Source organism: Struthio camelus, chromosome 2 (assembly GCF_040807025.1).
Source record: "Struthio camelus isolate bStrCam1 chromosome 2, bStrCam1.hap1, whole genome shotgun sequence".
In the NCBI taxonomy this organism is placed as follows: Eukaryota; Metazoa; Chordata; class Aves; order Struthioniformes; family Struthionidae; genus Struthio; species Struthio camelus.
In genome coordinates, this window is record NC_090943.1 from 13,134,093 (window position 1) to 13,159,085 (window position 24,993).

At 39.7% G+C, this 24,993-nt stretch overlaps 1 protein-coding gene across 1 annotated transcript in view; it reads right to left on the reverse strand.

Annotated features, from left to right (window-relative positions):
- ADARB2 (adenosine deaminase RNA specific B2 (inactive)) overlaps nt 1-24,993 on the reverse strand; it is a 325,000-nt gene that overhangs the window by 205,100 nt on the left and 94,907 nt on the right. The gene's annotated exons all lie outside the window — the stretch shown is intronic.

A 24,993-nucleotide genomic window follows, 5' to 3' on the forward strand; every position in this document is an offset into this window, starting at 1 on the left:
TCACCTCACTTCTGTGGCATTATTCTACCCGCTCTTCTACACAAAATGGTCCATTTCTGCCCTCTCAGACACGTGGACAACAAACATAGCGGGAAGACTGAGTTTCTCTGCTGCTTCTTGATTCAGTTCATTGGAGGAAAAGGAAGGATGGAAGGAAGCACTGAAGTGTTGTAGTAATAAACACTGCCACCCCCCGACTCCAGACTGAACTCTTACGTCTATGCCCTGCATGTTTCAGCAGATTAGCTGTCCTGTACCTCCTACTTTCCTAACTTAGAACATGCCTACTTCTGGGCCACACTTGCCATAGGGATTTATAAAGCAACATTTACATTTTCAATGATAGATTAGCAAAACTTAAATAAGTGTATTTGTTAAAAAAGGGAACTGTGAATCAGCCTAGTTACTACTTTCCCTCGTCACTGAATGTTAAACTCTGCTTCATGATTCAAGTCAGGTGTTTTTTTTTCTGCAGTGGTTTTAGCTTTATTCCTCCAATAGGTCTGGGAAACATGTAGTTACCTAGCTCAATCCTCTGCCAGTGCAAGGGTATTTCCTGCGGCAGACAACCAGAAGCTACCTGTAGAGCCAGAATGAATGAGCTTGTACAAACTTTACATACACAATTTTCAGAAGTGGAGAAAACTCTCCCCTTCTGCTCTTGTGCATTTCATCCCATCTGAAGCAGGACTACAAAACCACTGCAGGTCCCTTAACATCGACAAAGCCCATACCAGCTGGCCCTTTCTTGAAAGTGAAGCCTTTTAAAAACATACCTTGCTTTTCATGAGTTGCAGCCACTCACTTTAGCTTGTGTTTTAAGAAACAGAGTGAAAACATAATGATTACACAAGCATGGAAACAAACATGCCATTTTTATTGCTGTGCATTGGATACACTGACAAGTGCAGAGCTCAGAAAAAGAGAAAGCAATAAGGGGGCAAACTGGAAAGGCAATTCCTGCAGGTTGCCCTCGTGCAGTTGCTAGATTTCATGAATGGCACCTCTAAAGGAAGAAACAAGCTGAACTCCGTCTGTAGGATGGCAGGAAGAGGAAAAGCCGGCAGTAAAACCTTTCTTCTTAACATTTACTAAAGTTACTGTCATTTCAACAAGCTCAAAACACCTGCCAGTTTCTTCCGGAGCAGCAAGCTGACATGTTGAGAGCTCCGGCTCAGAGAGTGTTTTAAGAACAGTGATCCAGTTTCATCGCGTCTGACTGACTGACTTTGCAGGCTGCGAGTTTTTCATACCATCACACTACATCACTGGGATATGATTTATTCAGTAGCGAGTGCAACACTGAAATGTGTTTCATCTCTCTCCTGATAACACCCAAATGTGGAATGGGTGAACATATCATCATCTACTCACTGACATAACAACGCTGGAGCTTATGGAAGTAAAAAGCTAGGGCTTGAGGATGGCTTATCTAAGTAAGTGCCAAACCAGCATTTAGACTTCATTTCTCTCTTTTTCTGGCCTTTAAAAAAAATAGTGCCTAATATGCCATCATTCTCTCACCTGGAAAACAGGAAAAAGCATTTTAAGGGAAGGGTGAGGAAGGCTAGCAATGTCCTCACTCTATATCTGGCTAAATCAAGGTACATATAGGCTAAGCAACCTAGTCAAGAACGTGCAGGCAATGATTCCCAATTTTGGCTTCAGGTTCTACACTTTGAACACTCACATTCCCTTCTGTGTGCTATAAAAAGACACCTCAAATAGTGGCTGTTAGACAGGAGACAAAATTGATAACTTAGAATGTGACCCCAGAAATGTTGTAGGGTGACACCTGGAATTCATCTCTAAATTTTACAACTCTGTCTTCAAAATGTCTTCTTGGACTATGCCATTGTCAATGGAGGGGGGAAAAAAGAGAAAAGGTGCTTCAAGCTACAGCTTTTGGGAGTAATGCTTGTGATCTGGTCACTTCCAAAAGGAAGAGTATGTCAGAGGGGCTGTTGTTTTAACAACTGCTAAACAGGGATGGCTGTGAAGAGACCGCCTTAAGTGCAAAATAGTGCATCGACCCTCTCTGGAGGGTAATCTCACTTATAAACCCCCAAACTATTCATTTTGTCAAAACTGAACATTGCATTTTTTTCTCGGATGACATAATAAACATTTTTCCCTTTCAATGGAGCAAATCCAAACCATTCAGAAGAATCTTTTTTAATTCATTAGAATTCTTATAAAAGAGCCAGTTTGATTTCAAAGGGTAAAATGAAATGAGCAACCTGCAATACTATAACATCGCTGCAGCTAAGTTCTTGGTAAATACAATATACTGAGGTGATATTGTGCTCTGTTTCCGCAGATTAAATATATCTCATCCTTAGATTTATACTGGCACTTTATGGCTTCTGCAAATGACTGTCTCAGCACCGCAAAGTAATTCCACCCTGTCATATTTGTCTTTGGAAATTGTAACAAATTATGGTGATTTATAACATCAAACTCAACTCTTCCATTTTTCCCCAGATGGGAATGTCGCTGATGGCAAGATTCTGGGCCATCCATTTATGTTGTGTGGAGGGTGACAGTGAAACATGTTTCATCTCTCTCGCCTGACACTCTCTTTCCCTTTGAGGGGAGGCTGTCAGCATAACTCAAGCTGTCAAGGCACCTTTGCAAGGGGCCTGAAACAAATCTAAAGCTCTCCTCCTTGCATGCCTACTAATGAGGTGTGACTTGCCTCTCCTGGCTGGCTGGCCTTGCTGAGTCTCCTTGCCTCTGACCCCTCGTGGTCTCTTCTCAGTCAATAGAAGTCAAACCCTCATTTGTCTTTGGGTAAGGACGGGCAATGATTAGAGATGGAGAACTTCGGGGAAACCCGCACAGCGTGTGCTTTTTCTTTACTGTGTTTTGTCCAAGAAAGAAGTGTTGTTGCCAGCACCGGGCATCGTGAGAGCTCAGTAAACGCTCACTGGGGGTTAAACCAGCCTGGTGATGTTCTCCTTACCTCTTGCCTAAAGCAAGTAGATTTTCTAATTGGCAAGTCAAGCACTGGACTTTTTTTTCTCAGCAAAATATTTCCTACCATAGGAAAAGATGAATAATAGATTATGTTCTTTAACTGATAAATTTTCCTGGTAGCCTTTCAAGGATGAATTACAGGATAATTCCAGATTCAAGCCAAAGAAGCAAAATAAACGTATTGCTGTTTCTAACATTACAGAAGATGAGTAAGATCTGATTAAAACAGCGTAACTGTACATGTAGATTTACCTTTGCAAAAGGACCCACACAAGTTTCACCCTGAGAGCAGGAGGATGCTGAACTTTACTGAAAACCTGGCACCTACTTTCTGGTGCCTTAACAAATGCTGGAATGTTTTGAAAATTACCATTTTGGCTGAAGAAATTAATCCCCAGAGTCCTATAGGGCCACAGCAGTAGTATATGATACAATAAAGCTGACAGAATTGTCTCCTAGCCTTCTTTGATAAGAGACATTGCTTGTGAATTAGCAGCTCAGCAAAAGGTATATTTATTTGCCACCAGTGGTGGTGTTACAGATCCCTGCTTACGGCAGCAATCACTTGCAGGCTGCACAGAGGGAAAAGTCAGCGAGGGAAAGGAGGGGTTTTAACAGTCTCTGTATGAAACCTCTCTCCTGAGCTCCCTCTGCTTTAGCAGAATAGATTTCACATGATGTGAATGGAAAAATGGGAAGCCAAGGAACTGTAACATTCAAAATCCACCAGCCAAGTCTGATGTAAATGTGTCATGTATTTTATCATGGGAGTAGTGGAGCTTCAGTCATTCCAGCTGTGTAACAAAACTATAATATTACCTGCAATGGCTTTAAGGGTGTGGGCTCTGGTGCTCCCTGGCAGCATATTATCTATTGTCATTATCACACGCATGCAAAGGGGAAATAAATTGATGAAGGGAATCATAGACACGTGTACCCTCTAAGATTAAGTAAATAAATAAATAGAAAGACGGTCAAATACAATCAGGCCTGAAATTACTCTTGAAAAGATGATGTTATTTCTTTCCTCACCATGGTTGCAGAGCACTAACCATCATTTGACATTTTTTTCATGTATTTACAGTAGTTTGATAAAATGGTTGCAGGCAAATGTGTGTGTGTGTATATATGTGTGTGTGTATGCATGTGTTTATCTTTAAAACAGTAAGTTGGATATGTCAAACCGAGCCACATGCTATGTGGCAACAAAGGAAAGCATTTCAATAAAATTGCATAATGTAAAACAAATAATTGGAATACCTACATTAAATACAATTTGCATGCAACATCACATTATACAATTGCTGACACGCTGCAGAGAGGTATTAGGTTTAAAGTAACTACGTTTAGAAAGCAATTTACAGAATTTCTGTTCTTTTTGCTGGTTTGAAAAGCAGTGATAATATGTTTTTTGCAGCTGACAGGAGAACAAAAAAACAATAATTGAATGGTACCATTTTACCCACAAGGCAAGCTGATAATTAGAGGTTTAACAGACAGTTTGGATTTAATCTGAGCAGTGGCAGCTACTCCTTTTGGTTTTTTCTTGTTGTTGTTTAGGGACCAAATAAAGGTCCCCCCTACTTGTCAATAACAATGGGAAAAAATAAGTTATTTTTTATCCCTAGCTCATGTCTGACATGGGGCCCCTGGAGTGCAAACAAGGAGAATGATTATACGCTAGAGGGCAATGTCTGGAGAGTGTGTACGGGAAAACAAATATAAGAAACAAGGGGAAACAAATAACTGTCGCAGGGAATTGGCAGACATGCTCAGCTGCGTCTTGCTCGGGCAAAGAAGAGGAGAAGCGGTCGCATGCAGCCTTCTCCTTCGCCCTTGGCTGCAATTTCTGCCCCGCCGCAAGGGAGGCAGAAGTGAGCGTATTGGCGGAGCCTTTACTGCCCTGGCTCGCGGGGCAGCCCAGCAGCACACGCTGGGGGCGTACGTGGCACGAGAGCTGCGGGGCGCAATAACAGATTGGTTGGAGGGAGGGAGGAACATATCCCACGGGCACATTTTTACCCGAAAGGACAGCAGGGGAAAGCTCCGTGCTGGGCAGCACCCCAAGTTATGCCCTTGAGGAGTATGCTGTGATCGCCACTGCTGATTCACAGCGCCCATCTCAGGTTCCCTGTGAAAAGAAACCTGGCCCAGAAATGAAGGTACTCTTTTCAGGTCCAAAGGAGCAATACCTTACTCCAGCTATATCATATTCTCCTCTTCCAAGAGGAATCGTTCTTTCAGTCCAAAGAAAGCCTTCTGTACCAACAGGTACAGCCTTTTGTACCAATAGGTTTCATTTGTGCCAGTTCTTCTGCTGAATCTTAAGAGTTAAAATCTTACTGATATCAACAGTAAAATAAAACTATCCCTGAAAAATTTTGACTGTTAAACACTAATGAGTATATTAAAAAAATTTACAAAAACACACAGACTTCCTGGAGGCCTATTCAGACTAGATGAAGATTAAGCAGGCCATTCCCTTTCATAGTGTTTTGCACTGCTTTTATATCATGTCCAGAAGTGGAATTCTGGTTTTGCTTTGGCTTTTATTAATTTATTGTATCTGAAAGAGGCGTTAATTAAAGCTTCTGCAATAATCTTAGGGCTAATTGGAGACTGGTTAAGAGCTCCAGCAATCTACAGATGACAGTACTCTTTGTTAAACATGTTTATTCTCCAAAGAATTCACATTGAACAAAAATGCTTTCAATACATTAAATTTTTTACAGCACCAGGAGATAGACAAGTTTCCACACAAAACTATGATACCAGATGAAGGTAAATTTTTAGAGTATTGAACATATCCAAAAAAAATAGTGTTCAACCAAAAAAAAAACAGAAATCATGTCTTAATCACAGTCACTGAAAACTTGCATTCACTGTAAGCACCTTAGGGGAGAGTTTGCCGTTCAATTTACTGACTCAAACCACAGAACAAAATTTCTGATTTTCCTTATGATGGAAGGCAGCACCTGGAAAAGGCTCAAAAGAAACCAGGCCAATGGGTTCTGCCCTTATTTTTAAAATGCCTTTTGCTGCAAACTCCTGTGTGACCGTGCATTTTAGTAAGACTGGCCCTTGCAGGTAGAAAATAATGTTGCTTATGACATGTACTAGATTGACAGCCATGGAAACCAAACTCTTTTATTCCTACCACGGGGTATAAAACATGCACTGGCTAGTAATGACATCAGCTGGCCCCTACATTCCCACCACCCCCAGCATGCACCCCAAGTTCCACCATCCTTTTTGCAAGGATACCTGCTCTGGAGAAGCCTGTGCTACAGACACTTGCTCTCCAGCACCTGGAGGCAGGTCGCCAATTCATTTTGGGTAGTCTATTGAATTGCCATCGAATTATCATCACTTTTGACCTGGTCTACGTTTAGTGTGTGGCCAAGGGGGGTAAAAAGTGCCACAGCTCACTGCCAATCACGTTAAAATTTTTTGTTTTCCTGATCTTAACTTTTAAAAGATTTGGGAATAAGGCAGAATAGGGTAAGTTTTAAGTATTCAGTTATCGTTCTTGAAATAAAATTAGAAGCAAACTAGCTTTTCAGTGGAAGAGCATATTAATACCCAATGCATCAATCATTATTAATATTGTTATAACAAGTACCAAATGAGTTAATGTTGACTGGCTGTTTTATTTTGAAATTATTCACATTTTTGATGTTCTCAACTCAATTGTTAGACCCTTTATATAGGGCATGTGCTTAAAAAGAAGTTGAATTAAACTTTTAACGGAAGCACAGGAAAAAGTCAATAGGAAAAAGCAGTTCAGATGGGAACAATTAATTCACGATGTTCCTTACTATTTTGCCCCTTGCATTAAATGTAGGTGTCCTGGTGGACCTTAGAGAAATAGAGATTCCTCTAAAGCGTCTGCAAAGTCTGTCCACTAATTGACAGAGGTACTGGCTTGTGTACTTTCAGAGGCAGAGTGCTCAGACTCCAGAGCGCTCCTTTCTCTGGGGATGAAAGAACTGAAAATCAAATGTGAATCTTCCAAATAAGAATGCAGTGTATTACCACTCAGTTATTAAGGAAGAAAAGTACTCCGGTGAATGCCCGACATCAAGGTTTAATTCCTAGGCCTACCATAGCGGTGAAAGTAATGAAAGACCTACCCGAGTAATGGAAGTGACTGACAAAGTCACTTAATCTCCCCATGCCTCAGTATCCAAAGTCATGCAAGTTCACCTGTTTGAAAATCAAACTATTAGTTCAAGCTGTAAATCCAAATTCAGGAGACTGACTCTGGGAATACTTCCATGAAGATTTTGCACTGAGCCTCCTGTACTGTGTCCTAATAGCTAGCCTACATGGTCTATTGGTTTGTGCGTCACTGGTTGTTTAAATAGGGCAATGTGGAGCCTTGATTTGCTCACCACATCTCACTTAGAGTTCACATGGCCAGTTTCACCTCCACTTTCAAACACCTGCTCTTTATGTCCTGTTGCATAGGAAGCCCTAGACTGAGCTCTTCAGGAATACTAGTGTTATTCCCAATCCAAAGGGAGTTTACAGGAATATCTAATCAGGTAAATGCTCTATCAGGTAAATGCTCTTCCAGGTTGCAGCCTGGAAATACTCATGTTTGTAGAGCAATAGTACAACTGGGATCTCTGACGAGCCACATCAAATACTATTTTCCTTACGTCAGCAGCCCAGAATTGATCATGAAGCTTTTGCAGCTCTAGCAACTGCTATCATCAACTCCAGAAATGGCACACTACATGTGAGAGTTGTTAAAAACCCCAAAACCAACATTGCATTTTATTACGCTGAACCAGTGCACAGTTTCTTTTATATTCAATTTGTGGTGGCAAGAGGCTTAATAGCATGTTGCCTACAGTTAGAACTCAGAATAGACTTGCTAGTTTCTCACAAATCCTGTTCTGGAAATGAAATGACTATGTGGGATATTATGTATGGAAGTAAAAGTATCTATAATGTATTATGTATGTAATTTCTTGTGTATAAGGTCTCTATGAAATATTCACCTCAGACAACTGTTGCCTGGGGGCTGGCAGTATGAGAGATGCAATTCAAGTGCAAACAAGCAGTAAGTAAAAGACTATACTGAACTACTTTAGTTGGTGGCTTGTGATAATTTTTTGGTCTTAAGCAGCACACCATACTCCTAGGGGACTACAAAGCCCTCTCTTTTCTTGGCAACTTGAATCTCCTTTCTCAGCAAGTTATTACACCAACGTGGGACAAATAGCTAGATTCCTCTGAGAGATCCCACAGCAACAGAGAGTTAATGCTTCCCCTCCAGTCTTAATTCGCCCCTTTGTGTTGAAGGGATGGAAATGATCAAACACTGAAGTGCTGCAAAGTGCATTCCCTCTAGACACAATGGGGTTGAGTCAAAGGACGCTCAGCTCTGAATTTCCTTGCTTTCATCCAAACACTGTTACTTTAACTATATTTTTTGCAGTTTTGTTTCTTCCAGTTTTATTTTATGGCATAGAAGAAGTTAGATGCTCACTTGGTGCATAACAAAATTGTTACATGCCTTCATTTGGCCAAGTTAGCATTGTATGTGAAAAAACTGTATATAAAAAAAAGAAAGAAAGGAAAAGGAAGCTGCATTTAAAATCCAGCCTTTTGTATGTCAGACTGAACCCAAAGTGATTTGGTCAGATAAAGAAGATGGGGTGTTCCCAGATTTTCATCACAGTAGAACAGGGCTCATATTTACAAAAGCTGATGTTTATATTAGCAGCGTACAATGATTTTTTTTTGCTTTTCTTAAATGTGTTAATTTATTTCCTTATCCCTCAGTACAGATTTTTAGATACTGTGGAGACTGGTGTTATCAGCCCTCCTAGGATGGGCAGATAATGTTTGCTCTCTCAGTGGCTGTCAGATTACAGTGAAACTGTTTTTTCTGTTAACAGCACAGGCATGTATATAAGAAGTGATTTCCCATAAGAATACCCTCTTAGAACAGGCCAAATCATTCCCTGTTTCCATATCTGCCCTTTAAGATCTGGGCAGATGGACTCAGGATGGATAACTGTGACTAAATTGTGGAGCATATAGAAATACCTCTTATGTTAGCTTGGAAATATACACTACTCATGTTAAAACAGAAATAAGCAATACCAAATTATTTTCCTTTGTATATTTTTTCATATGATGTGGTCCAAGTTACATCCTGCCCCTAAGGATATACAAATATCCTCACTCAGAGGCTGTACAGAAATATGCTGCAGGTAGCAGTCACTGGGCTCAGATGCTTCCTGCATCAGGAGATGGATCTTTATCTGCAGGAAGTCTGTGCCACCTCTGCATGGAAAACCCTGCCTGAGATTCCCACACTCCTCTTATTTTCCCCAAGGTGTGTACCTAGGTCGTTTCGTAATTTAGAGTTACCCCTTATGGACATATTTTTGCCTTATGTAATAGCAGTTAGCTTGAAGGAATTCCTCTTCTAATTTTTAACTACATAATAAATGTCAGGGCAGTAATATAATACAAGCAGTGATTTTTGTTATGATTTGGCATCCGTATTTTATAAATTGTTTCATTTTAAAGGCTTACAATTGCTGCATTTCTGAAAGTTATGTGGTGCAAAAATTCCTGGATTGGATTCAAAATATATTGGCATGCATATAATTACTGAAAATGGGGGAAAAACCCAGAGTAAATATTTAATTTGGTGTTTGTAGCACTGTAGCGTTATCAGGCTGCACAAATGCTATAATTGTCATCTGTAAAAGGACCAAAGGAAAGTGTTCTGGAAAAAGAAAATACATCTCACAAATTGCGGCCTAATCCGTCAGCCATTGCGTTCGCATGTAATCTTTACTCAGCTGAAGTCAATAGTGTTAGTTATTGAACACCGGAGACAGGGCTGAATGGAAGTGATAAAAAAATGAAAACCTTTTAATGAGAAATTTTTAGTTCTGAGGCCTGATCCTGTCAGCATTTTCTACTGGACAAGCCGTTTACTCCTGTGAGCAGTCTTACTGACTTTGGTATCATTATGCCCTGTTATAAATGCTGGCAACGCTATTCTCCACGCATAATAAAAACAGAATATGACAAAACAGAAACGAATAGCCCCAATACACCTGCCTATCACACGCCTGTAGTCAAAGCTTTGGGCAGTTATTCTTCTTTGCTCAGAAAGACCCCAAGCCCCTGAGTGCTAACTTTCCCAGCAGTTGTGCCAGGAGACACACAAGGACACCTCTGCCTAGTGGTATGGAAACGCACGAGATGTTTCCTACAGACTCAGCGTGCCGGCTGGGGACCGGGATCCTCTCAGAATAGGGATGTGCTGGTTTGGCGAAAGCTCTTTTCTCATGCAGAACAATGCTGCATCAAACAAAAGATTTATGTCCAGCTGGAAGATTTTTCAAATTGTTTCATCTATGTTTTCATCTGCTGTCTTAATACAGATACTGCCGTTTCTGGCTAGATACTGCGCTTTGCATCAGAGTGGAAGGCGCCTGCTGTTTATCACATTTCTTGCTGACATTTCGGAGGGTCAGGGTCCCGGGACAAGGCCAGCTAAAGACGTCTTTCTAATTCTCTCTCCCCCTCGCCTTGCCCACATGTCATGGCTCGCTGTCCCCTGCTCTTTGCTGCTGCCCTGTTGGTGGGTCGTTCTCTGATCAATGGCTCTGAGCTAAACAGCCCGTCTCCTTTTTCTTGGAAGTGTATTTTTAACCTAGATCATTTTAGTGATTCAGTTAACAGCCCCACTTCCAGGTGATTTGCACAACTGAGACGGTGGTGAACTTGGAGGTGGGCACAGAAATGAGCAGGCAGGGATGGTCCCACAGCAGCATCTCGGAGTGATGTTACCACAGTTCCTTAAAGAGCTCACTTCAAGGTAGGATACAGCAACAGGAATAACCTGAGGAATGTTTCTCTCTTAAAGGGTTTTCACTGTCTCTTAACTGTATTTTTCTTCCATTCAGCCTTATTGAGTGGGAAAATTTCTCCACCTCAGAAATAGAGGAGGGTTAGGCTCTGAGAAGTCATCTCGGTGCTCAGTCACCCCAGGATCTTTCTGTCAGTTGTGGAGAGAGTGAATCCTCAATCATGTTCAGGGAACCTTTCTTGTCCCTGTTTTGGGAGATAACTGCAGATTAGCCAACTTAGTCAACAAATATGTTGGTGAAAAATGATTAATATGTCAGCGCACATGGGCGAAGAGCTATCACAGTTTTCCTCAGAAGAGGGGAATCACTTCTTGTGAAATGTATTTTAAGACCATCCTCAGGAATATTTTCTGAAAACCATATGCTACTTATTCACATGTGTGTGACAGAACTCATATATGATGAGTGATACAGAATGCAAATGTAGGCGTTGCACATTTCATATATGCATATGTTCATAGCCTATTCCTGGGCTGTGCTTTTGAAATACTTCATTACAAATTTGCCCTTATTTTCAGTTTCAGCATTTGGCTGTCTTTGGCTTAATCATTAATTTAATGTATAATTTTTAAAATTTTCAGAAAGATGTAGGATCTAAAACAATTTTATTGGCGGAATTAGAATGACTGATTTTATTGGGACATTATGTCGAACTAAGTCTAAATCTTGAAGAAGATTCAATTTGACTTTGAAGAACTTGGGACATCACAGGGTCAGGAAGCTATAAAATAGTACAAAGTCACTTGCCTTCATCTTCACTCCTTTTCTTTCTGTATTTACCACAATTCATGAAATCCAGGAAACTATTTTGTCTGCAAGTTAATAGCATTTACTTTCCTTAATTGGCCAAAAAAGTTGACTCTCATCTTACAAGAACTTAGGTAGAGTGAGAGTCATTTTTATGATGTGACTGGGATTTATTGATACTCCAAATATACTTATAGCAAGTTTAGGGGAATTTAATCTCTTAGCCCCTGCCTCCTACTCTTCTACCATGGCAGTAACACTGGTTTTTCTCTGGTGCCTCACACTCAGGTATCAAACAGACACAGTCACAGGAACATTGGCTTCTGAAGCAGAAGAAAAGCTGCAGTATTCATCCAGAAGCTAAAGAGAAGGTCTTCTGGCCATAAACGCACAAGCCAGCCTGTTGGCCCGTCCCTGCCACATCCGGAGGGGTTCAGTGCTCCTACGCGATATGACCTTAGTGATGTCGGTGGCCTGCAGTGCTCAACACAAGGAGCAGCTCTGGTGTTCCTTCTCTGTTACTCTAAAAGGAAAAGATAGTTTAAGGGATTTTTCTTAGGAAAGTTTTTGACAGCAAAAAGGAATAGTTGAGCCACTCGGCTTTTGGTTGCCCAAAATATAACTAATTAGCCAAGAAAACGGCAGGCAATCTGAGAAGATAAGGAGGTACCTGCCATGAAAGGACTCATTTTTCCTTAATACATTATTTCCTCAGGTGTAACTATTTTAGAGCACATTTAGATAATAACTATTTTAACCATTTAGTTATAGAATTCAGCTTTTAAAGAGTCAGTCCTTCAATAAAGCTTAATAAGTCACAGAAGGGCATAAACTGTGCCTTCTTCCATCTGTGAAGTGAAGAAGCAGAAGGCCAACAAATGAATGGTTTGCTCTTCTGATATTTTTTTCTGCTATCTTATGAAAGCCACAATTGCTATTGAAAGGCCTGGAAGGTTTCACTTTGTGAGAATGTTATAAGCATTCCTGCGAGCCATTCACTCACTATCACACGAGATGCTTTTAGCCATTGTACTGCAGCCTTGTAACACAAACAGGAGCAGCTCTGGAATTATACTGCTTCTCAGCATGTGAGCACAGACCCTTGTCTTCCAGAAATAGCACTCCTTAAACTGACACGAAAATTTGCACACAACATTAATTTTCCATGGAAGTTTCTCATGGCACTTTGCAAGATCTTGCTCTAGCACAGGTCAGCAGGAAAGTATTCTCATCTCTGTGGAAAATATTTAGCATCTTTTTATGTATTGCTTGTTATTTTCTATCAGACAGATTGAAAGACTAGAGAAATTACTGTTATAGTCATAAATAAAAAATAATGTCAGTGTACTAAGGACATTGGTTTGAAAATAAACAGTGTAATTTTTCATCTGTCAAATTATTAACTCTTAATTGATAATACTCATAAATTAGATAATGACAACCTCCATTCCCTATAGAGAAGCTTTTGTTCGGTGAACAGCGATATAAAAAAAGTTCAAAGGTGTTTACCGAATGCGAAAAGTAGTGAGTCGCACACCAACACAAAGATAATTGAAAAGAAAGAAACTGATTGGAACAACTCATCAGAAAAGAAAAATACAGAATAGTGCTCCATGCCAATAGAGAGATGAGTAAGACAGAGAAAAGCTGATTGGAGCAGTTCATCAAGAAAGTGACAACCAAATGGAACATTTTTTAAACAATTTTTTCTTTCTTCCTTTTTTTTTAAGTCAAGAATTATACCAAGAACAACCTTAACATAATTATTACTCATTTATTTCCTTCCATTTATTGATCATTTTGCAGTATGCTTCATAGATCAGTTAAACTGGCGTTATTCTTGTATGGGGTGGCTTTTAGTGCTAAGGGGACTCCATTACAAATCAGTTACAGTGATGTTCATGTAATTCCAATAGAAAAGGTAAGAGGAAAAGCCTGGCTGGCAGATTTATTGATTACATTTCACCAATGACCAGCAAGAGGCAAGCACTCTGAAAATCCCCAAAGGTGATCATTAGTACTGAGTAACTGTCACTAAACATTAGCACCATCAGCAGACTGGAACTAAAAGAAAGTGTGATGCTTTAAATGTGAGGCCCACGAGGGATTTCCTCTAGTCCAAAAGAAAAGTGGAAAATCTTACAGCGTGCCACTTATGTCTGAGACAGCTGAAATGCTTTATACTTTATATACATACATACATACATACATACATACATACATATATATATATATACACACACACACACGTGCGCACACACACACACACACATACACACACACACACATATATTCATGCCTATACAGATACATTTATAAAATTGGTCCAGCACAGTCAGGCAAATTGGGTAGGGCTACCTACTATAAAACACAGAATTAATGTGTCAAGCTAATTTCGCGGTCCGCTTGCCTCAGGCTGATTAGGACCAAATTTAATTTGGTCCTAATCAGCCTGAGTGCTTCGCAGGTAATACAGAAATCCATGGGATATGCTGATTACTGCACATTATCTGCACAACCAGCATAAGAATAGGGTTACCAGAAAAAATTTTGGCTTTACACTTTCTAATGCATTGCTTCTTCACCCATTTTTGGTGTATTTCTATTTGAACGTGCCATGTTTCCATGGCACAGGGGGGACTAGACAACAAATATAAATTCTTTACTTTCTGTACTTTAACCTCATCTTCTGATCCTTGATTGGCGAAAGGAGCACTTTACATATCTGAAATGATGAATTTGGATATTATAGGTAGATAGTACATGAATGGTTTTACCACTTCCTATTAACTCTTGGTTATCTCCCCCTTATTTCTCACATTGTGTGATTCCCATATGTGTGCCTTTTCTCCATTGGCAACAGTGGTAACAAAGCCCTTTTTATTGCTGGCAGAGAGCTTCTTCTGATATAGATGTACTGCTGCTGCCTTTTGTATATTTGAAGTGTTACTTCAGCTAGGAAAAAGAAAGACTATTTGAATTCCACCTTCTTGGTCAGTCTATATGCCTTGCAACCCATCACTCTGAACACAATATCCCAATAGAAAAAGCTATTTCTTACAGTGACCTAGCACCAGCCCCATTCATCAGGGAGGAACAATGACAAAAGTACAGGTCCTTCCTCCCCTGGTGCTACGTGGCAGTCACAGCAGAAACCAGAAGACATGGGAAAATGCTCCTGGAAGGCACATTTCCCCAGAGCAACTTCTCACCATGAGCCTTTTCCTGTTTCGTGTTTCTGTGTGAACAGGAACAGAGCCACTGTATGATCCCACACAGAGGTCTGTCCATGTCACATAATCCATAACGTGAGCATTAAAGATGATAGCTTTGTGAACTTGAAAAGACTGATGTCTTATGAAGCATGGCAGATTCTGCATGTAGACTAAAACCTGAAATTAGATGAGTAGCCTATAGAAAGACATTTTCCAGAGGATGAGGTCTAAAGCAGCAAGAGGAAAACGAGCTCCCTCACAGCTTTCCCCAGCTTCTTTGAGGAGACTCAAATTTCAAGAGAAAATAAAATTGGCTGTATGGTTTCTGCGCTCAGCACTGGACACTGGCTCAGGAGATGAGTGTTCAGATTTGTAGTTCTTCAGTGACAACTGGAATGAGGCCAAACAAGTCACCTTAGAACCTTCTACTTCCTTAATCCCACTTTTTGCCCGTTTTGTTCTAATTTGATCAGTAAAGTCAATGCATTCAGACATATCAGCACATCAGCGGTTCAAGTTTGGCTCCTATGTGAGGGCTACGCTACACAGCAGGAAGCAAAACTGTGCTGGCGACCTGAAGCCCTGGCTACTAGTGGAAGCCCACCAATGCGCATTGCTAAGACCTCACCCTGTGTGTGGCCTCTGTGAACATTTAGTCTAGCACCATCCTGAGATAGAGTCATGGGACTGGGGAACCTCTGTCGCCTCCTGCCTACCAATACTTCCTGGACACCAAGCTCTGTGGTGCAGGAATAATGATGCTTAATAGTATGAAGCTGCTGGGACACAGCTCACAGCATCACCAAGTCTGCTCATCATGACTTAGATGATAGCTGTTCTGGATCAGAGATCTCTCTTGCCTGAGTGCACACTGTCTCAGATGCTTCTGGTAAATTGTATACACAGTTTGTACATTACACCAGATTGTGCTAGAAAATAGTTCTTTAAAAATAAGATAATAGTGAAAGTAATGGCACTTCAGTGAAAATAACTGTAAGTGCACTAAAGATTTATATAGGGGATGTGTTCGACACTGAAAGGTTCAGATCAGTTGCCTTGGCTTCTTTTACATTCTGTTTTCCAATTCCAAATAGTATTTCCAAGCTTTCATCCCTAGAGAGATGCATGAGAGGCAGCTTTAGAAAACGTATACTTTTACGCCAGAACCTAAATTTTCATCTTCAAAACCCACTCATTTTACCTCTGTTGCAATAAGGTAAAGTTTGAAGAAGAACCACTGGCTCAAAACACCTGACATCTCAATTTGATCATCTTTTATTTCAATAAGCATCTGACAGCATCGCCTTTCAGCATTCAGGTGATCTTAAACTGTGACATTTTCACTCTCTTTAAGAAAAACATCCTTTCTGAATAATGAACTCATGTTTATAATGGTTGTTGTTTCTTTAAAAAGAGAAAAAAAGTAACTTGGCAACACTTTGCTGAGTGTTATCAACATAATTCCATACTCTGCTAAGATATTGGCAATTATTGTTTAAGTCAAAATAGAAAACCAAAATAATTTGCATCATCCATCACAGTTCTCTTGCATGGATAAATTACAAGACACCATGGCAAATCAATCGTGAGGAAAGGAGCAATCCACATCAAACGCTGTGTTTGTGTGTGTAATCTTTTTAATATTTTCTGATCTCTTCTATGAAAATAGCAGACTGAATTCTGTAAACTTTAAATAATACAAAAGTGGTTATTCCAAAATCTCATGGGAATCCTCTAATCTAATCAGTTGATCTCAGGGCACAGCAACAGGAGTAGAGAGAACAGACCTAACGCTGAGCACAAATTCCGATTTGTTACTTCTTGTTTTGGCTTCATTTTTCACTCATCCAGTCCACCTGGTTTGCATAGACAGTAAGATCTTAAATACACGGACCATCTCCTAAGGCTGCATGCCTGATATTGTATGCAAAAGGACCTGGCTGCTGATTGCAATACTGCAGTATCTGGGCTTATGGATTTGTCAGTAGATGCTGAGTGAGCCTTGCTGTCTTTATGAAAAGTTAAGTAGCCCCTCTGGGGTTAATTTTTCCTTATCATCAGTCTCAGCTAACAGGGCAAGGACTGGTTTTTCAGGATAAATCTGTTGCTTTCTTGTTACTGGAGGCAGCTTTTGCTCCAGAGCATGAAGACACTTTGGATGGGGGAGAGGATGTGTATGACCTTGTCTTGAAAGACAAAATACAAGCACTGAGTCTACATGCACCAAGGGAAACACATCTGAGGAAAAATACAATGCGTATACAGAGGAATATGAACCACAGCATTTCACTTGGGGGCTTCCAGACGAGTCGGGACACAAAGACCTCCACGACAGTGATCTCCATTACACAGAGTTCTTCTGACAAAACAGGCTTGTTCAGCTGTTATGTACATGCTATGTACTTCTACTTTATGCAACTGTGTCATTCTCCAGGAAGTAGGCCTTCAAAAAGACAGAACTTTAGTAGGACACTCTGCTGTCTTTCCCATAAGGAAAGCAAAAGTGTTTCCAAAGGACCTTTATGGATTACAAAAAAGGCACATGCCTGCTCATCTGCTCAACAATCACTAAGTATCTTCCAGTATTTACATATCCACCATTATTCTCTTCCACAGTTAAATCCTCTTTCATAATCCCCTGCTTTAGTGTCACAGCTCTAAAGGGACTAGTATTAAGGAGATTCAGGCAAGCAGACTGAAAGGCAAATAGACTTCAGAGTTAATTTTGATAGGTGTTGCATATATCCATGGCCAATCCTTGCTTCAGAGAGTTTCTGACTGAACTACAAGAAATGGAGAACTAAAAGAAACATGATCCAGTCCTATTTTATGGAAGGAGTACTGGAGCACTGTTAAGTGGTAACTGTCAAGTGACTTGCTCAAGATCATAAAGGAGCTCTTGAGCACATAGAAATTTAAATTCAGATCACCCACATGCTTAGTAACGTATTTTGGTTTAGGGCTTTATTAGGTTTCCAAGGGTAGAAAATAGGCTGACTTTTTTTTCTCCCTTGAAAAAAAAGCAATTGATAAAACTCATGAAGTCCTAGCAATAGAAACAGAATTGCCTGTTGTTGAAAGATTCACAGTATTGCCAATTGCTCAAAAATTACTAGCTATTTTTGGCCTAATATTTTTATTGTTTCTGTAAGTATGTAACTACATATGCGTTAAATATTATACCTCTGTTTCACTCCCCCTGCTCTATTTTCCTTCCTCTCATATGAACTAAGTGCCTGAAATTTAATTTTCCCCCTTACAGATTGGCTGCCCTTTCGCGTTAGGAGAAAAAACGCCCACTCAGCATAGCCTGAAAGGAACCTGTCTGCAGTTGGGAGGGAAAAGTCGAGGTGCTGCTTTAACTAACTAAATTAAATACAACTAGAGCTCTAAGCAGCTGGCAGGTTTGATTTGGATGGAGGATGCTGTGACATAGTGATAAGTGAACGCTCAGGACCAAAGGGAATTAAAAGGCTGTACTTTGGTTTAATGGAGTCAATCTCTTTCTGTGGTGTATCCATTAAGGACACCATGCTGGCACACAGCACTGCATACACCACTTGAACTGCAAAAGGCTAGCTTCAGAAAATGCTAAGCATTGGGCTCAGAAGGACACAAGCATGGCTTTTGAGGGGCAAAGAGGGAGATCCTTCCAGTGCTGTCCTTAACCTCCCCATCGCCTTGTGAAGGAAAAGATTTCAGGCCTCAGTCTGACCAATGAGATGTTTGGATCTGCTCCAGACTATATGGGAAATAATCTTTCAAACAACCCATGGTGTGCTTTAGAACATGAAAGAAAAATCGCATTACTCTGAATGAAAACTTTTTCAGTCTCCTACTAAAGAATTTCTTAAATTTTATAACTAAAAGAATTCAGAGAAAACAGTTTCTTTTCCTATCTTTTCCTTTTTTTAAATAGTGTATTAGACAGCAGTTTAGGTATAGTCGGCGTTTTCTTGCTCTCTCTTGGTATTAGTATTTCTCTTGTTCGTGTAAGTTTTTCCCTGAGGAAAAATGAAGATGGAAAAACATTTTTAAACGTTACGATGCAACTGTAAAACCTTACCATTTGTCAGTGTCACCAACAGGCAGGTGTAATGCCTGAAAGTGTCTTTCAACTCTGCTTTCTAGAGGAACTAAAAATTTAAATGAAACTTGATTTCATAATTAGCACAATAGATATGACACTTATCTGCCTCTGGTAACAAGGGGAACGTTACTTACCTTTACAAAGCACTACAAACCTCCTCAGGAAAGATGTTGTAGAACCTAAAAAATGCTACCGAGTGTTGTAATATATTCTATTCTAAACTAGGTACCCACCAAGAGAGTCCTGAAGACAGAATGGACTAAAGATTCAATTTTAGGGCTAACTTTCTGCTCCCTTTCTTTTAAAAGTGTTTGCCTCTGTTTGGAGAACTTAAATTGTAAGGGCAGGAGAATGGACATATCGGCCACTAGACGCTGACAGAATGTTTATTAACATAAGCAATTGCCTTGAATGTCTTGATTTCTAACCAATATCAGTTAGAAGACTGAACACTAGAGTAATTATCAAGACAATTAGTTTGACAGTTCTGATTTCCAACAAGCAGTCATTATAGAAGGTTTGATCTTTCGCACAGTTCAAAGCTAATCTTTAATCTTCTTTCTTTCGTGTATGTAAGCCGATCTAACTTATTCAGTAAAACAGCTCAAGAACATGTAAATATATTTGTTTCCTCAAACACAGAGAGGCATATTTATGAATACTTTCTATAAAATGCATGCTGAAGAAAAAGAAGAAATTGTTTTCAATACAATTTATTTGTTCCTGTACAGAAAAGAATGTATTAGGCTAAGGACAAATGCCACATCATTTGTATGATCATTACTTTCAAAAGGAAAAGCACCACATCACATGAGGCTGTACATACAGTACAGGCAAAATGAAGAGCGATCCACAGTAAAGAAAACAGAAAATATCACTCCAAAGACAATGACTGTCCTACCAAATTCAGATAAAATAAATTAAAGGTGAAGAAAACTATCTATCTGATTGATCTTCACTTCTTCCCTCTTGGGAGTGAGATCATTACTATTATCTACATTACGAAAGCACCCAGAAATCCCAGTTATGATCGAGATCCCACTGTGTTAAAAACCATTGTGGAAAGAGACGTTCTCACCTAAAGTGGCCAGGAAAATGATAACTATGTGACTAGGAATCAAATGCCCTAGCTTATACACCTGCTTAGGTGAACAATATAAACAAATAGGCTGCATTTATGCAATTAGAGATTGCAATTATGCAATGAAAGCTATGATTTCAGTGAAACTTCTGCTTGCTTTAGATTGTAAGGATTATGCCCACTATTGTACTGTAATTGGCATAGATGGAAGAGAAAATAGTGGGAAAGTGTGATAGTTATCACTATGAATGCAATTATTTTCGTCTATTACAAAGATAGTTTGTTGTGTACCAGTATAGCTTTTTTGTGAAGCAAAGGCCTTTTAAAAGGCATACAGACAGCATGCACTTCATGGAAAAGATTTGTAGGAAGCTCTTAATGGAGTTTCTATACACCAATTCTAGAAAAACGGTTTGCAAAATATTTTATCTATTGCACCTAGATCTCAAGATATTTCTGGCTAGCTTGTGTCTGAGAATCGTCATACTATGCTTTAGATAAACAACGAAAAGATAGTGGCTTGGAGTTAAGTATTTCATTGTGCACCTGTATAAAAACAGGCAAAAAAGAAATGGCTTTGTTTGACATTTACTGGGTCATCTAGCTTTTTAGATGGCCATTATTCTTCCAGCCAACTTCATATTTTGACCATTAGAAGTGTCAAGACTTCCCAAGATAGAAAACATTCAATTTTACTCTACTTCCAAACTGCAATCATGACCAAATAAATTTCCAATTAACCTTTATCAGAAGGAGAAAAGATGGAAAGGGGATGAATTTAACAGTGTTCATCCAGAAATTATTTTGAAAACATTTTAGATACAACATCCTAACACATGAATCAACACTTTGCCTCCAAAATAAGTGATCTAGGTTGTGAATAACTTTAATGAGAGTGTTCAGAAAAACAGAACCCTTCAAAACCTCCTTATGTCTTTGGAAGTCTAATTTTAGAATCTAGGAACTCAAATTAAGGCAGAAGAATTTGAAAATCTTGGTGTTAAGACTACAGTTTTCAAATTCCACGCTTCTGTTTTCACAGCATCATTTCAGGGATCCTGAGATACTTGCTGCAGGCTGTCTTTAGGTTCAGAATGGTGTTTCGGTCTAATCTAGCAGGATATGTTAGTGATATAATTACAGATGTGGTAGTTAAACCTGTGAAACACCCCTTTGGGGATCTCTTATTCCACAATGTAATTGCTGTTTTGTTTATTTTATTTCATATAGCTTATGAGGTATGAACTCAGGTATCTAATCATTCTGACCTATTTTACAAAAATCTATGGAATTAGTTTCTTTTTTAAAACCCAAATACCTTTGCTCCCATCATAGCCTCAAATTACAACCAGCAGCACTGCTTCTCAGTACATTTTTTTGAAGCTCCCACAGCAGAAACAGAAGCCTGACAGAAATGCGGGAAAGAATGATGAATGAATTAATATAGTGCAGAAAATAAAATTCAGTTAATAAAATATCCAGGTACAGTCCAATGTAAAACAAACCTTGTTTTCCATAAGAAATACAACTGTAATTTTCCAAAGACACCTCAGCAAATACACTTTCCTTATATCAGACTAAACATGATCACAGGAAAAGCAAGGAAATATAGTTAGACCTGAAGCGGCAGTTCTCCTTTTGGAGGCATTTCCCCTCATATCTGCAGAATTCTTTCTCTTGGGTGACACAATTATTCCATTTAATTTTGTTTTTAGCTGAGTTCTAAATATGCTTGTAAGACAATCACACATTTTTTCATTGAATCCAGATATAGGTTTTGTGCAAATCCAACAGAACTGCCAGATATCAGTACACTTTCCAGCACATTATTGTCACATGTAATTATTCATCAGAGGAAACAGTATGCAGACTTTTGGCTAAGTATTGAAAAGCCTTATAAGCATTTTGTGGTACTGAGTAAGCATTTTGTGGTACTGAGTAAGAATATAACTACCAGAAATAGTTTTATAATACCTACTAATATATGGCATATTTTATTTTGTTTGGTCATGCTGGTACTGTTTCACTTCCTCCACTTGCTAGGGTTTTCTGGTGGCATCTTTAAAAGCAATTATTCTCTATCATTACTGCCTGCAAGGAATACCCATACATTTTCTCACTGTAGAAATAATCAGCAGTAACAATGCAATATCAAGCTGCTACCTTTTTAATGAGCTAAGAAACATAACCATTAATTTATTGTAGCTTCTCATGTCACAATAAAAATGCATCAATTTTTATTTTATTAAAGGAAAGTTAAAAATATTGAAATTACTATAGCTGCAAAGCACAGTAATAAGCATTTGATTGAATTAATTAACATTACTTGTTATTTCAGTGTTCTTGATAGATTATAGACTATGAAGTCCAGTACAGTTTTATAATTCTTAAAATTATTTTATAAAATATAAAAACATAAAACTCCAATTAGAGAATTATCTGCCAATTTCCTGTAGTTTAATTTCATCAGTGATAAAATATCCAGAAATGCCTAAGTAGACAAAGAAAATTAAAGCCAAGATCCTTAAAGGTGTAGAGCTAAGTTGTACAAGTTAGATGACTAAATACTCAAGGACAAATATTAAAAGGCATTTTGATATCTATAGGTACAGACTGTTGAGCAGTGCCATTTTCAGTGATGCTCATCCAGCTCAGGACATGTTAGGCAAGCAATTCCGGAAATTCCTTTAGGCCTTCTGTGTCTCTAGTCCCTATATACCTTTAAGAACATTATTCTTTGAAATGTTACCCCTGAAAACAAGAGTCATGACTCTAATTGTAATAAGTAACATGGGATATTTTCAGTCACAGATCTTAGCTTGGTTTGCCAAGGAAATAGCATTATCACCATTCTAAAGATGGATGAATGATGCAATTAGACCCTTCCCAGCCAACAATTCCTTTGAACTAGGACTTCCTTTGTCTCTCTCAGGCTACATCTCAATATCCATCCTAGTCTTTTCCAGACAAGTGCCACTGGGCTGTGATGTACCATTTCCATGCTTTTTTCCCTCCCTTTGCCTCCAGAGCTATTTGATACATAGGTGAGGCTGCACAGCTCCCCGGAGCAGCCCTGAGGCACTTCCCAGGCAGGTGCCAGCATGGTGAAGTCTACTTTTCTGTGCATCAGCACGGGCTGTCCTCAGCTCCTGAGGCTCTTGGGGATCAGTGCAGCCAGCCTGTGCCAGACTCCTGCATGGTCAGGAGCTGCCCAGATGTGTCCTACCAGCAAAGCAGGCAACGTAATGCCACCTCTCTCCAAGCCTCTCTGGCTTAGATGTGAAATACCATACTGTCACCAGGGCACAGGTGACAGGTTTTGCATATGCCCGTTAGCAGCCATACAGATGCTGCAGGTATTTTCTCAGTGGAAGCTACGTTTTCAGAGCAAGCTGAGGGCCATGACTTACATGGGCTGTAGTCAACGGTTGAGGCAGTGAAGACAGTACTTTCCACCAAGCCTTCTCTCCTGCCATGGTTACCACCTCCTAGCACGACAGCAGGAGGAAAAATGCACAGCTTACAGGAGTCTTCACTTGGAACAGCTGAGCTCAAATGAGAGGTTTTTACCTCCTCAGGATTGTTTTATAAAAGTAAATATTTATCATTTTTGTTTGAGATGAGCTTATCAGCAGTGGAAGGTACCAAAAACTATCCCAACTTAAAACCAACGCTAACCTAGTTTTACATAAAACTTTACACACAGGGTTTTCATTCTGAATCAATTACTTCTTTATCACAGATTTATGATGCCTCTGCAAGTAAAAGTATATAGAAATACTGACACAGCACCTTTATTCCCAAGTTACTGGCCTTATTACATCAACCCTGGTGAGAATGCTGTGTTATATTTTAAGAGGCTTCTGCTCACTGCTCATTTTTTTATATTCTGGCTGTAAATAAAATGGAAAGTATGTTTGGAATCTGAAGTCCAGTTAATTAATCCAATCAAACTGAAAATACTCACCTTAGTAGTCTAATAGCCTCTTGCAGAAACATACGGCTGTTCCACATTTCATTTACATGATGGATGAGATGTGAAAATGGATTAAACAGTGGCTGATCACCTTGGGACAGACAGAAAACGATGAGCCCAGCTGCGTCCTGAGTCTTGCAGGTGCAAAAGGGGACTGCCTAGGGGGCTTCTGCTGTCTATGTAGGGGAACATCTAACCGTCGGGGGGGCATGCCGTTACCCTGTTGTTTCAGTTTTCACAGAAGTCCATAGGCTATGGCAGAATGAACAAACTTGTCTCCCGGAGGGGTATGAACAAGCCTGGCCAGTGGCTTCCTGTGGTGTGTGCCTTTGTAGAGGGGTGTAAATAGGTGCTATGTTCTCCCATCCATGCTCCAAGCCAGCCAGACCCACACCATAAAGCTGTATTAGCAGCAGGGCCCCTAGTAATATCTTCCGGACCCCAAATAATAATTTTCTAGACCCGCTGTATAAATCTACTTCTGCAAAACTAATCAGAAACAAATTTATGCACGCATTAGTGCAAATTCTGTGTTAGCTGTCATCCTAAATCAAGTGATCCATTTTTTTCATTTCCTCTCTTGGTCACTGTAACCATCCAGCCCTGGTGAGACAGAAGCACATGACACCCTTGGAAACATCCGCATTTTGTTCAAACAGTGCCCTGTACACAAGACATCACTGCTGATCCCAAATCTATCCAGTCCTTCCTGCATATTAACAGCTTCCTGCAATTAACAGCTTAATCATCTGTGTTTCTCCACCCCAGGAAAGCAGGAATTCCACTGTTAAGCACTGGGGAGGGGAAGGTGAAGTTGGCCTGAACTAGCCATAATTTTCATTCTGTTAGTCCCCAAGCTAGAGAGACCTGCTCACTAGACATCGGAAAACTCCTGTGTGGCCTCTCGTCTAGCTGTTTAGACACCATGAGTAGCCTGAAAACTCATTTGGCTCACACAGAGAAGGAGCCCACCAGAGCTGGCAAAAAATTTCTGC